Source organism: Anabrus simplex, chromosome 4 (genome assembly GCF_040414725.1).
Source record: "Anabrus simplex isolate iqAnaSimp1 chromosome 4, ASM4041472v1, whole genome shotgun sequence".
NCBI classification, from domain to species: domain Eukaryota; kingdom Metazoa; phylum Arthropoda; class Insecta; order Orthoptera; family Tettigoniidae; genus Anabrus; species Anabrus simplex.
In genome coordinates, this window is record NC_090268.1 from 319,932,856 (window position 1) to 319,946,695 (window position 13,840).

A 13,840-nucleotide genomic window follows, 5' to 3' on the forward strand; every position below is an offset into this window, starting at 1 on the left:
ATATTAACACTGGACACACATATCCTGCACTTCGTGATAAATAGGGGTAAATTCCTTCACCTAATATCGGTACCTGCTGGTACCTATCAACACATACATTATACACACAGAGATGGCATTTCTCGTGAGGAAAACAATGTTACTTGTGTTTGTATAAGCTACAATTCCACATACTTCCATAACCATGAAAATCATGTCGTCGCTCGTCGCAAATGAATTCTGCTTGATTACACTAATTATATATCACACTGACGCACATTCGCGTTTCTCCAGGGTACTATCTTATCCTACTAATATACTAAGTGGACCCATATAAAGTTGGTATCCTGTAAGTCACCATAAATCACCATACAACGATATAATACATAAATACAAACACGTGCGTGAAGAATGAAGCAATCGCATGTAAATACATCAACATACGATATAATTCACACGCTTAAATGCCTTCTGAAATTGTGACCCTTTACAGGTCTTCTAGTGTTGATCTAAGGCCGTTGATACCACACGGTATCGAACCCTTGTTAGTTGGACCTCGAGGTGCAGCTGGAAACCCTATTCCGACCTCATTTGAATATAAAACTGGGAGGATTACATCACCTATCGGATCATGAGCATACAATGCTGATGGTAAGAAATTATTGGCACGTGAATAATTAATACCGTGCCAAAGTGAGAGAAACTACTTATGTGTTTCTGGCGAGCAATGTGACAGACATATTGGGCCAGCCTCGAAAGCTCGGTCTCTGCACCCTCCTGTCCTACATTCTGAAGGGGCCAGAAATCTCTTCCTCTCTACACCAGCCTGCTACCAGCTGAGAAGTATACTTTCACTTAGTTACGAGACGTGAATACGTAATTCTCAATTCAGTTTTCTCGTAATTTTCCAAGCAGCTAATCATTCATGGCTATCTTCAAATACCATTTATCAATGTTTCGACCATATTCAACCCTGTTTCTCCTCATCACTATTATTATTATTATTATTATTATTATTATTATTATTATTATTATTATTATTATTATTATTATTATTATATTTTTCACTCTGTCATCTTAAACAATTTCACACATATCGTTTCACCCTTCACTTTATACATGTGTATCTCATACCCACGTTAAATACGCATTAAGATATGACTAAATAGACAGGTAATTTAATTAGCATTCACTCAACCCATTATCTCCTTCTTCCAGATGTCAGCAACCTTAAGATTTAAAGGGAAATAGCTGTACACATGCATTAAACGTTTGGAAATTTATAAAGATCCATCTCAATTAATTAAATTTGAAATTAATAATGAAGTCTATTGAAGTATCAATTCCACTCTTAAAAATGTTTCAATCAAGCACAAACACTATGGGGCCTTACATACTAATTCATGCACAAAAAGTCCCCGGAATAAATTCTTTATTATTCATAATCACAGATGAAAGCCATAAAATCAAACTAATAAAAATATTTACCCCATTGAAATACGCATATTGCATCATCTACACATTATCAAAGTACATGCTGGAAATTTATATATTTACACAGTTACATTTACTGCGACCCTTATGATTTTCATTCCTATAAATATGATGGACTGTACTTATCATTTCTGCGTATCACCGCGCCGTCATCAGAGGGTACCCCTGTGGGTTTAGGCCTCTATCACTGACACCTCGTTAGCTGAGAGTCGTAGGTTCATCTTCTTCGGGGTCGCATCCATGATGTCTTGATCTGTAATCTCTTACGCTCAGAAGTTATGAATGATCGCTGAATGAAGTAAAAAAATTGCAGGCACAATGGCGCGTTCTGATCGAGTATAATCCAACACTGGAGGCACAATAGCGCGCTCTGGTAGAGTGGAATCCAGGATTCGACAAGCACTCACATACATGGGAACAAATGGGAAACTGGTTACTGAAGTACTGTTTATATGCCTTCAGATAAGATAATATGCCTAGACCCACTCATAGGCTCGAATGGTCTACCCGAGTAGCGATTGCAGACCCTGGAGGTCACTACTCGATTCCCTTCTTATTGTAACCTGACACGATTACTGACTTCTTCTATTCTTACATGAGCATCACTTGTTAAATTACATATCACTTCCTGGCTAAAATAACACTTTCTACTGGTTAGAATGTCATTTCATATTACTGCACATGCCTTAATTACGGCAAAATAATTATTGGTAGAATGTAGTCAACTCACTAGCACCTTGGAGATCATTGGAATTTCACCTGTTCTTTGAATATCATTCGTGTGTGCCGATACTAACTTTACTAGTCTGCATTCCCTTAATACATAAATTGGAATTAGATGTACCTATGTTCTCACACCACAACTATTCTTTTCACGCAAGAAATATCTGATGATATTATACGTGTATTGGTCTGACTTGGAACAGACATCGGTCTAACACAATTATCCAAACACTGAATAACACAGAATATTAATTGAGTGGCACTGAATCACAATGATTGAGCAACACTGGTTCACAATGAATGACGAAGTCTCAGCAACGAATGAGTAACGAAGCAGTACTAAGGGCTCGTCTGGGTTTCTTCTAAAGTAAATAAGGATCACCAGCTGGAGAGAGGGTAAACTCCGCCCACAGGTGGCAAATTGCTTCGTTAGCAGTGATCCTCCAGAGTCATGTGAATATTCATCTTGTAGATCTTGAATTCTTCTTTTCACTGATCTAATGTCATGCCAATCGCATCGCTGAATCGCTAGTAATCTTACAAGCTTCCTCTTGGAGATTTACGCGGGAGACAGTTTAAGATGAGGACTCCCGTCTTTCCGTCAATATACTGTATGCGCGCACAACATCTGGTTCCTATTATGGACACCTGTCTAATGTGCGTCATTACCCATACGTTCATTAAGTAGTACATCTTCTGACATCATTACATAGTATAAATTACGCTGATTGCAATGAGTTCTTACTTGTAAATTTCTAAAGCTTGTACCTAAAATTTTATTATTATTATTATTATTATTATTATTGATGCGCAAAAATGGTGATTTGGCATCCATGAATATACAGGGAAATCACTGAGAATCTACAATTCTCAAGTTAAAATCCTGTAAAACAAACTCCACCTCTTGATTCAGACATTCTCTGCGCGTGGCGTGCTATGTCTATCTCGCTTGCTGAATAGAGTGTGTAATTTCAATGTTTCACTGTACTGAGCTCTCTCTCCATCTGTACGTGTAGTTAGAGCTTCGCCATCTGAGCTAGCGCAGTGACGCTCGTACCCCGGACCGAGGGAAAAATGCTTATTACAACCAAATATATCGTAGAATGACACGGAACACGGCATATGCATCTTGTTAGGCTTCATGACATGACTATTAGTCTGGTATTGAACGGTTACAGTATGTTACCGGATTCCACGCACTTGTTCATTAGGATTGTCCACACTGGTTCTAGGTAATGCGCCATATTTCTTGCGCCACGGTCCAATGCCTATCTCACTTTTTGGTCACCCTTGGCATTCAAGAAAATCCATGCCTAAACGAATAATATCTCAGGGAATAAGTTATATCAGCATTTTTAACGTGAATCCGACTGAGATTGCCTTTCCTACCTTTTCATTATACGCGAACATCGATTGGATCATTTGGACATAAAGACTTAGTTTTAAACTCAATTAATTACCATCATTAGGTAAGATATTACCTTAAGTTAATCTTATAATCTGTAAATAACATAAAATCGCTTAAATTCTTAATTATTAATATTTATTCAAATTTATATCTTATTTTCAGATGAGCTAAAAGTTTTCCAAAAATATTTTTTATGTACGTAGGTATTTCATCCAAACAAAAAATGTCTTGAAGTCGTGCGTTTATCGTAACCTTCGATCTATGATCATCAATCAACAACTATATCATTATTGCCTAAGGTCTCATCTTATCAAATAATTATTCTCCTAAAATTCTTCCTGGATTAAAATTATTCGATGTTTTCATCCTGACCTATTATGAATTACAATCTATCTCCATCTTTTCATCCATTTCTAAAAAAATAATTCTTCAGATTGACATTAACGAATTAATTAAATTAATGAATTATCTTGAAATTATGTAAATGACATAAAAAGAGTAAAATAAAAATGGCAATCCTTTATGGATAAAATCAACTTCTCCTGAATTATTAGATTCTAAGTAATTGTCACGTTTCAGGAGAATGTCAAGTTCTGACATGAATTCCAGTTTTGATTGTTTTTCTAGTCTTGATACATTACAAAGTTTCAAACTTAAGAATCCGAGAATATTTTTTGGTAAGTAATTTTTTGTCTAGGCTTACTTCAACTAATTTTATCATCTAAAAACACACGCTGAATAAGAAATGTTTCATGTCGGTAGCTCTTAATAGCTACCTATCTTAATATAAAAAATCATCATTTATCATGGCTAGATGTAATCAAAATATTCCTATGAAATCTGTAAAATCTCCAAGATAGACTCAACAACTTTCCATTCAGGTTATAATATGTCGCTCCGCTTAATAAATTCAATTATTTGTTTGCAATAAGTCAAGGAATACCTTAGATGACAGTTCCTAATACATTAACCCTCAAACACACGCATATGGGGTGGAATCCACCCCAGGTCATTTTATTTCCTAGTGAAATGTACAAATAACTCTCCTGTGCACTCCCCGCTCTTATATCTTTCTGGCTGGATCCCCTCAGAAAGAGTCGTTCTTATATAATCTATCTTAAAATCTCCAAATAATACAGTAATTCATATTTTACAATACAATGATATGCGGGGTGGAAAGCACCCCCATGCGTGTGTCTGCGTCCTAAAATTTGGCGCGTGTGCTTGAGGGTTAATAGTGATAAGCTAACATTACGATGACACTAATATCATACCTGCCAACAACAATCTAGTGTTTCAGCTTAAATTAACTGAAACTAAATAGCATGGGAAATTTTCTTCGAGGTTGCCATAGTAGTCTGAGTAATAGGCTAATTGAGATTATTTTTCATGACCATACTCCATTAACATCCTGTAAATCCATTTTCAAATTGCCATTACCTCACATTATAGGTTATTCGAGATTACGTCGCTATAGGCGTCAAATAAAACCATAATCCTACACTGCGTTACACACAATTACATTAATTAATTATACGCGAAATTCTTTCCTCATACGTCCTCACATGTATTATAATTCATCAAATAATATTCAAGGATATCTATTATTTATCATTCGCACTCCCTATCTCATATTTCCATCATATACTTTCATTGCCGCACATATAAACTTCATTTGGTCTACTCAATGTAACGCTCGACTTGTATAATTCCACATGCCAAAAAAATTATAATTTTATATATCAATAACTACTATCTCTGACAATATGCACTTCATTTGTCAAAATATACACATATATAACCTATGTTTACTCACGTTTGGCAAAAGTTGATGTTAATTATGATCTTGGTAACCTACAATTCGATACGCACCAATTATGCTCTCCAAGTACATTAGAACAGATTGTTTATGGCATAACTCTCTGAAGATCGACTGACGAGATATTAGTATAATGCTTCTTTGGCGAATGCGACATTTCCTACATATGGAAGTTCTTGTGAACTTTGGAGGACTACCTAAAAACTTCATTTGAACAGCACTATAAATACATTCGCGGTGAAACTATCTTTATAAATCATCTCTCGACGGTATATCGATATATTCCTTATATCAACACAACCAACAAATTACTACATGATACTACACTACTGTCTAATTTTGAAATAAAGCTTTTAAACTTATCTTATTCTGCCTGTGTTTTTGGGCTGGGGCTGCTGTAGTTTTGTCCTTTATGTGGCGATCATCTCTGGCTTATGTCTGTGGCATCTCCGAGTCATGGTCGCATGACTTCTGTTGTCGGGCAAAGCCGGTTCGGTTCCCCGTCTGTCACCAATCCCGGTCTAGTAGGCCATTACAGCGTTTTCACGTACATAGATGAGAAACAGACAAATACATCATTAATTCTGTGATCTCCTTAGTTATAAAGCCACTCCCTAAATTATCTCTACATTCTTATGGGTAGAATATGATGACGTAAATTCAACTATTGCAGTTTTAATGACACGAGTGGTGGCTTAAATACTGTCAGGCTTATATTAAAATTGCTTCAAGATATCGTTTTTGGAAGTCTTCTTCAATAAACTTTCATCGATCTTTAACTCAACCCTGCTTTCCGTTCAGTCATCTTCTTCATTTCATGCAGAGTATTTTGCCTATGATCGTATACATTTACGAGAAATATAGCGTTTGGACTTCGAATTTTAGTTAAATTCTTCGATAATTTAGTATCTTCTCCCTAAAATCTGCTATTTCATTGTATTATTAACTTATTGTAACTTTCCGAGTATTTTCCTTTTTTATGCGATCTTCGAATGTTCCTACTGTTGGTTTGTAGTGCATTTTTCTTATGTCACGGCCACTTGGATTCCGTTTGTCTGTATCTTTTACCTTATATTAACGGCCACATGGATTCCATTAGTCTGTATTTCATTACTTCGAATTTTCCGCCGCATAGTTTACGAAACTTTACCGTTATTCTCGGCAAATGACAATTTCAACTCTCCGTTTTTTTTAATTAGGGCAATGAAATGGTACAGTAGGGTAATGAATTTTTTAGATGTTCTGTGCAAAGTCCGTCTAATCCCGGTACCTTGTTCACCTTGCTTGTTGAGATGGCCTTTCTCACTTCCTCACTTGTTAAGATTGTATTTCTATCGCTTTCCTCTCCTCTAACTTCAGTCTGTTTTCCTTAAGGGCTAACATACCTCTCATATGCTTGTCCCAGGTCTCCATCGGTATGTCTGCAGGGAATCGTGGCTGCCTTGGCCTAAGTTCCTTATAAGGGTTCTTATCAGCATCCTTTACAAGCTTTTCGTCTTCCTTTGCCCTAAATTCCCGCTTTTTTCAGCTTTAGTTGCACGTTGAATTTCTTCCTCGCTGTCTGATAACATTCCGGCTCTTTTTTGTCTCATTCTTCTAGCTATGTGCAATTTTTCTAGTGTAATTCGTCTTTCAAGGCAACACTCCTTGTCGAACCATTTTTACGCTTTCCTGGTGTCCTCCCTAGCTGCATTTACTTCTTCGATGAATTTCGTTATTCCTGCCATGGCCTCGTCCAGATTTCCCTCGCCGATATCTTGTAACAGGCATGGCATCTTACCAATGTTCTCCTGGAGCATATGTGGGTCCAATCTTCTCTGTATCCTTTGTGTTTTTGTTTATTCATGTGTGTGTTTGTCTTGAGTGTCGTTCTTACTTGTGTATATTTCCTGATTAACACTGCCTCATTTCTTATTAAGAGGTTATGTTCAAATGCATCGAAGTCTCTAATGAGTGTGAGGTCTACGGTGCTTTCTCCGTTGTGGCATATGTATGCGAGTACCTTTTTGTCTTTCACTAATGTAAGCCCTTTCCCTAGCAGATAGTCCAGTACTTTTCCGCTTTGTTATTTAATTTATTTATTGGGCATTTCAGGTCTCCCGCAATTATCACTCTTTCATTCGCCAGTATAATGTATAATGCCCTCTGTATACCATCTACTATGTCTATTGCACTGTACTGTGGTCTGTAGATATGCCTGCTAATGTTCCTATTTTTGTTTTAATCACCAACTGATTCTCCTCCTTGAGAATTACTTCAAAGGGGGTAAATTTCGAGTTGATTAGGCATGTTATTCCACCTGACGGCATTCCTCTATTGCCTTTCCTCGCAAATGCGTGGATGTTATAGAATTCTTTCACTTCACACTTTGATTCCGCTGTAATAAATGTCTCTGTCAGTATACGGATGTCAAACTTATCAACATTTACTCTTCCTTCAACAATATGTAATCACCCACTCCTTGAATTGAAATACAACTCCAGACCATCACACTCTCTGGGAACTTCACTATTGTGTCCAGACATTCAGGCTGAAATTCTTCCCCACTCCAATGACGAGCAAATATTTTCCCATCATTTCCTTTGAGATTAAATTTTGTCTCATATGAGAGGATGACTATACCCCATATTTCTTCCGTCCACTGGTCATGTTCCTTGGCCCATTCTAAATGACCTGTCTTCATTCTTGCTTTCAAACGGGCTTCTTTCGTGGTTGTCTAGCAGGTAGTCCCATATCTGAAAGTCTATTTCTGATAGTTCTACTAGAAACGACCACAGCAGAAGCCTCCTCCCACTCCTGTTTCAACTCCACCAAAGTCATCCATCAGTTTTTCAGACATATTTACTTCAAACTCCTATCACTGGCAGCAATAGGCAACCTTTTCCTGCCTCTCCATTTTACTCTTTTCAAGCCCAGTATTATTGTATTTAGTCAATAATCTTGTCACAGTAGACTGATTAAATCCTATTGTTGAAGCCTATTTTATGCAGTGGTTGTAAAACATCACATGGAAACTAGAGTATACTGAAACCTAATGTTCAGCCATTAGTATCACAATAATGGCAACGTCGGTATTATTTTACCAGTGTTGTGGCACTCAATAATACATAATCATTTAAATGTAAAGCACAATTAAATAATTAACTCAATGTTCAGATTTATTGAAATGAGTTAAAATATACAGCAATTTTTCAGGTGATGGCAAATGAGATGAACGAGGAAAATTAAGGGTTGAAATTAAAATGAAGAGAGGAACTTACGGACACCATATCTCTTCCATCTGCTCCTCCCCTTCTGGGGATAGCTCCACTGAGTAAACCTGCTCTTTCATAGCTTCCTGATAGGCCTGTTGAGTGGCTTCGTACCTTAGTTTGTGTACCTTTCCTTCGGCTTCCATCTGCTAACAGTATCCTGGATTCTGCTAACAGTATGCAAATGCATAACCACCAAATAACAGTCGCTACTGATTTCAAAGTCTATGCATAGTGCACTCTAGCATTTAAGACATATTACCACTGGTTCCTGTGCAACAAAATGTAGTCTGTGATGGATTTTTTGTTTCAGCTCGGTACTTCCGTCATGTATCGATGTGCTGCTGTGTGCAGAAAAATAATATTTTGTGAGCACAAGTCAAGAAATCCTCTTCTGTTATTATTCTGGTGGGGTTCTCCCAACAGGCGTTGCATTCCCTGAATGTTATTTCCAATTCTACCATTGAAATTGGTAAGGATAACTACAACTCATCGTAGAACCTATCCTTTTCTTCTGCAACAGCGTCTTCATTAGATCCGTAGACTGCTATGAAAGTGGTGTTGTCATGGGAGATGCTGCTCAAGATTAGAGTCACCATAGCCAATCTCTCGTTAATAAATTTCCAGGTCCTCAATGTCTATATCCATCAGGGATGACTATGGCCAGTCCTTCCTCTGTTCTCTGATTCTTGTTTTCGCCTAAATAAAACATTACAAACTTTTCACCACTTTCTGGTTTCATTAGGTGTTCAAATTCATTCCCTTCTTTATTTGTCCCAGTGATTGCTAGTAGATTAAGTCTTTTTCTGAGCATTTTGGACAGTAGTTCATACTTGTTGCAAGCTAACCCTCATACATTCAATGTTGTCTTCCTCATTGCCCTTTTTTGTTGCTTGGTCATCAACAATTTAACCATGATAATAAGCTTATGGGCTTTTGCCGTGCCAGAAAACAAGGCGAAATTCTTTATGTTTTGCAGAGAACTTCACTCCGTGTCTTCAGAAGAAAATTTTGAACGACGAGGTTGAGTGCACAAGAGTCCTTCTTCACCCCTCCCCCCCTCAGCGCCATTTTTCTCGTTTTTCTGCTACACACTTTTCTTTCCATTTTCAACTCTATTCTATTCTTCTATCCTCTCAGTCTTTCGTTGCTTTTTTTCCTTCCACCACATTCATCCCCAATTCGTGTGATGACCTTACTGTTTATTTCGCACGGACATACAGTGGAACAAGGAACATCTTAATTGGGGCTAAGATGGTGTCGTCACCTCCCACTTGGCAACCAACCAACCGACCAACCAACCAACCAACCAACCAACCAACCAACCAACCAACCAACCAACCACGGCACTACAGCTCTGAGGGCCTTGGCCTACCAAGCGACCGCTGCTCAACCCGAAGGACTGCATGTTACGAGGTGTTTTGTGGTCAGCCCTACGAATCCTCTCGGCCGTAATTCTTGGCTTTCTAGACCGGGGCCGCTATCTCACTGTCAGATAGCTTCTCAATTCTAATCACGCAAGCTGAGTGGACCTCGAACCAGCCCTCAGAATTGATTATTTTCACCATGTTGGTTAATCCTGTCCTTATTGACTTACATTCAAATTTCTATAGAACACTTTCCCGCCTTGTCAATACTTTACATATTTTATTATACCTAATTCCCGTACATTGCATGTTTCGAGAGCCAATTACTCTCTTCTTCAGCGGTGATAAACATCAATAATCGTTGGACTTGTTACAAATATACTTATCAACACAACAATTATATATAGATCTTGAAATTGTTAAAATATTTCTTTGTGTTTCAACTTTTACTTACTTACTATATCAATTTATTACAGACTTTAAAATAGAAATTTTCAAATCATAAATGAATATCTTTTAAATTAGTCACTATATGTTAACATTTTAAATCTGCTGTGCTCTTTGAACTTGCGTCCTTATGTACATCTAAAAAGAAATAAAATGTTTCTTTGTGTCTAAATTTACATTTAATTTGTCGTTTAATAAAACACTTGAAATAGATTTTGTTTTTCCTAAATAAATAAATAACACCTATTAAGTTAGTCATTATGTTGAACTTAAAATATTTTCTGCTCTCTTCTTGAAAATTTTTCCTTTCCTTAAGTCTGCTATATTTCTGAGACCTCTCATATAAATCGGAATTTCCTCCTCTTAATCTCGTCCGACCATGCTAGCCCTCTTAACCGTCCAATTCTTCAGTTTCAACTATTATCAGGGCACTTTTTAGCGACAGAATTGTGTACGGGTTTGAGGAGTAAGGAGGGAGCTCTCCCGGTTCCCTTAGTACTGCCAACTGAATGGAAATGAAATCTGAATTGAATCGATAATATGATCGATCGATATGAATTTTCTAAACCTTTGTTATCATAAGCCAACAACTGTGTCACACACACACACATGATATAACATGATATAACATTTCTTGATGCGAATCTTATTCCTAGAGTGAATTCTATAGTTTGGCTTTGATGTGTAAATAAAAACAGTACTAGTACATAAAGTTTACGCCATATGTCACACAGCAATGCATAAGCGATTCATAGTTTGTGTTTCAAAGGTTGCCAGTAGGAATCTCGAAGATTGCCGAGGTCGACCGCTTCAGCACTAGGGTGTAAATCTATCGCTAAGAAGTGCGCAGATAATAAATTCATCCACAAATTAAAATAGCATAACACTGTCCTGAACCAAACAATATGTCCTCGCTTGCTGTCAATGACCTTACGGGGCGAGCTGCTACTATGCTGTCGGTTACATAATGATCTTGCTAGCCCTTTAACCCTCAAATTCGTCAGTTTCAATTGGTTACCAAATTTATCCACGAAAGAAATATTATTACACTAATCTGAATCAAACAAACCTGTTCTTGCTCTTTGCTTGCAAGCAACCGGCAGCATAGTAGCAGCTCGCCCTGTAAGGTCATTGACAGCAAGCGAAGACATATTGTTTGGTTCAGACCAGTGTTATGCCATTGGAATTTATGGATAAATTTAGTTAAAACTGAAGAATTAATCATCTCGTCTTTCAGTGTCCTTTGTATAACTCCTCTCGACACTGCCACTACTTGAGCTTAATAACTTTAAATTATCCTCTGTCAACGTCAATTACATGTCTGGTATACCATCCCTCTCACACATTACTCAGTATATTAAATCAGTTCTTAGATGACTCTAATATACAACTCTAATCATTCATTAGAAACATCACTTGACATAATGTCAATTACAATTTATTAATTAAATTATTAATTTATTAAATTTCAATTGTTTATTAATATTTTCCCTTACATTTTGTATACTTCATATTATGCATCTACTTTATGACTCACCTCCCCTCTTACGCCCGTTTTTAACCCACTCCAAATAGCTACTGTCTATTGTCATCTTCCCGCCTTCCCCAATTGCGTTTACATATTCATTGACGTCATACCATCACACTGTTACGAACCTTGGATGTTTGTTTCTGACATCAACAACACTTCCCTCGTTCTGTGTCCTCGATATCATTTGTCCAGTTATTAATTTCCCTCAGTCCAGCGTCCCACATTCTTTCATGTATTCACCCCTCACTAGTTCCACCTCCCTTTCCTACTAATACCTTAAATGTTGGCCCGGTCTTGTTTGTTTTTGTAAAGAAGTCGCTGAGATGGGTCACTCGAGCGTAAATATTAGCAGGACGAATAGAAGTACATAATGTGACGACTTCTGCTGTTTGGTATGTTCCTACACTACGTGGCGCTGGTGTAGGTAAACAGGGATCAGCTGTCCCTGACCATGTGATTTTAAATGAGATCTGATGTAACTTAATTCGGAATTTATCGTTTAAATAAATTATTTAAAACCGTGTGTTTATTATTGTTATGTTTCAGGAATGTGCATTCTCTTTACTGACCGTTGACTGTGTTTATGTGCGATCTGTGTTTCGTGCAAATTAAGATTATAGTGTTCCTTGTTTTGAAAGTAATATGTGACAAATTCATAGGAAATATTTTACATTTAGTAATGATTTAATGACATTACTTCTGAAATTGGTTCGTCAGTGTCTTAACGAATATGTCAAACGGGTATGTGTGTATAGAGCTATTTCATTAATTCACCACAAAATCAAACTCAGTTGCAATTATCAGCTATAACCTTAAAAAACACATGTTCGACTGTTAGTGTACCGGTACATGCTACGTAATATAAACACATTAAAACTCTGCAGGCACCCACATGATGTTACGTACCGGTATGTCATACATATGTAATTCCTACATAACTACTTAAGTTAAATTATATATTAACATGCTCACATTAATGAATCTTATCAGCACTTCACCCCATCAGTCAGTTAACTGGACACCTTGGACATTTTCCGGGTATGTTTTGCGGTCGTACAAGCTTGCATTTCTTTCCGTACTTCTTTTGTTCGGAAATAAAATCGGCATCGTATGTAATGAAAAATTAATTTTGGTACCAAGTCCTGAGCATGTTCAGTACAGCACCCAAGTCTATAAGAAACAGTAATTGAAGGTAAACTATCCAGGCATTCTTGAAATATTTCACCCCATATGCTTCTTATACACTAATATTTCTCACAACAACTTCCTCTACATGAGAAAACGTCAATAATAATTCACTCGATGGATAAATAAGATAGTTGGATGCGTTAAAGTATTCTTCTAGACTTGTTAGGTCCTCCTCTGTATTGTTTTGCATAGAACCAATACATGTTGTACAGCCTATCACTTCGCTTGCACGTTTAACAATATACCTACAGAACTGATGAATGACATTAATTTTTGAACTGGTGAAAGGAGCTATTTGTTCATCTTCCCAACTTGATAATGGTGGACCGAGCTAGTTGGCTGTGCGGTTAGGGGCACGCGGCTGTGAGCTTGCATCCGGGAGATAGTGGGTTCGAATCCCACTGTCGGCAGCCCTGAAGATGGTTTTCCATGGTTTCCCATTTTCACACCAGGCAAATTCTGGGGCTGTACCTTAATTAAGGCTACGGCTGCTTCCTTCCAACTCCTAGGCCTTTCCTATCCTATCGTTGCTATAAGACCTATCTGTGTCGGTGCGACGTAGAGCAACTAGCAAAAAAAAAAGAAAAAAAAGATAATTGTGGCTGATCAAAGGTAAGCGTGCTGTAATTTTTT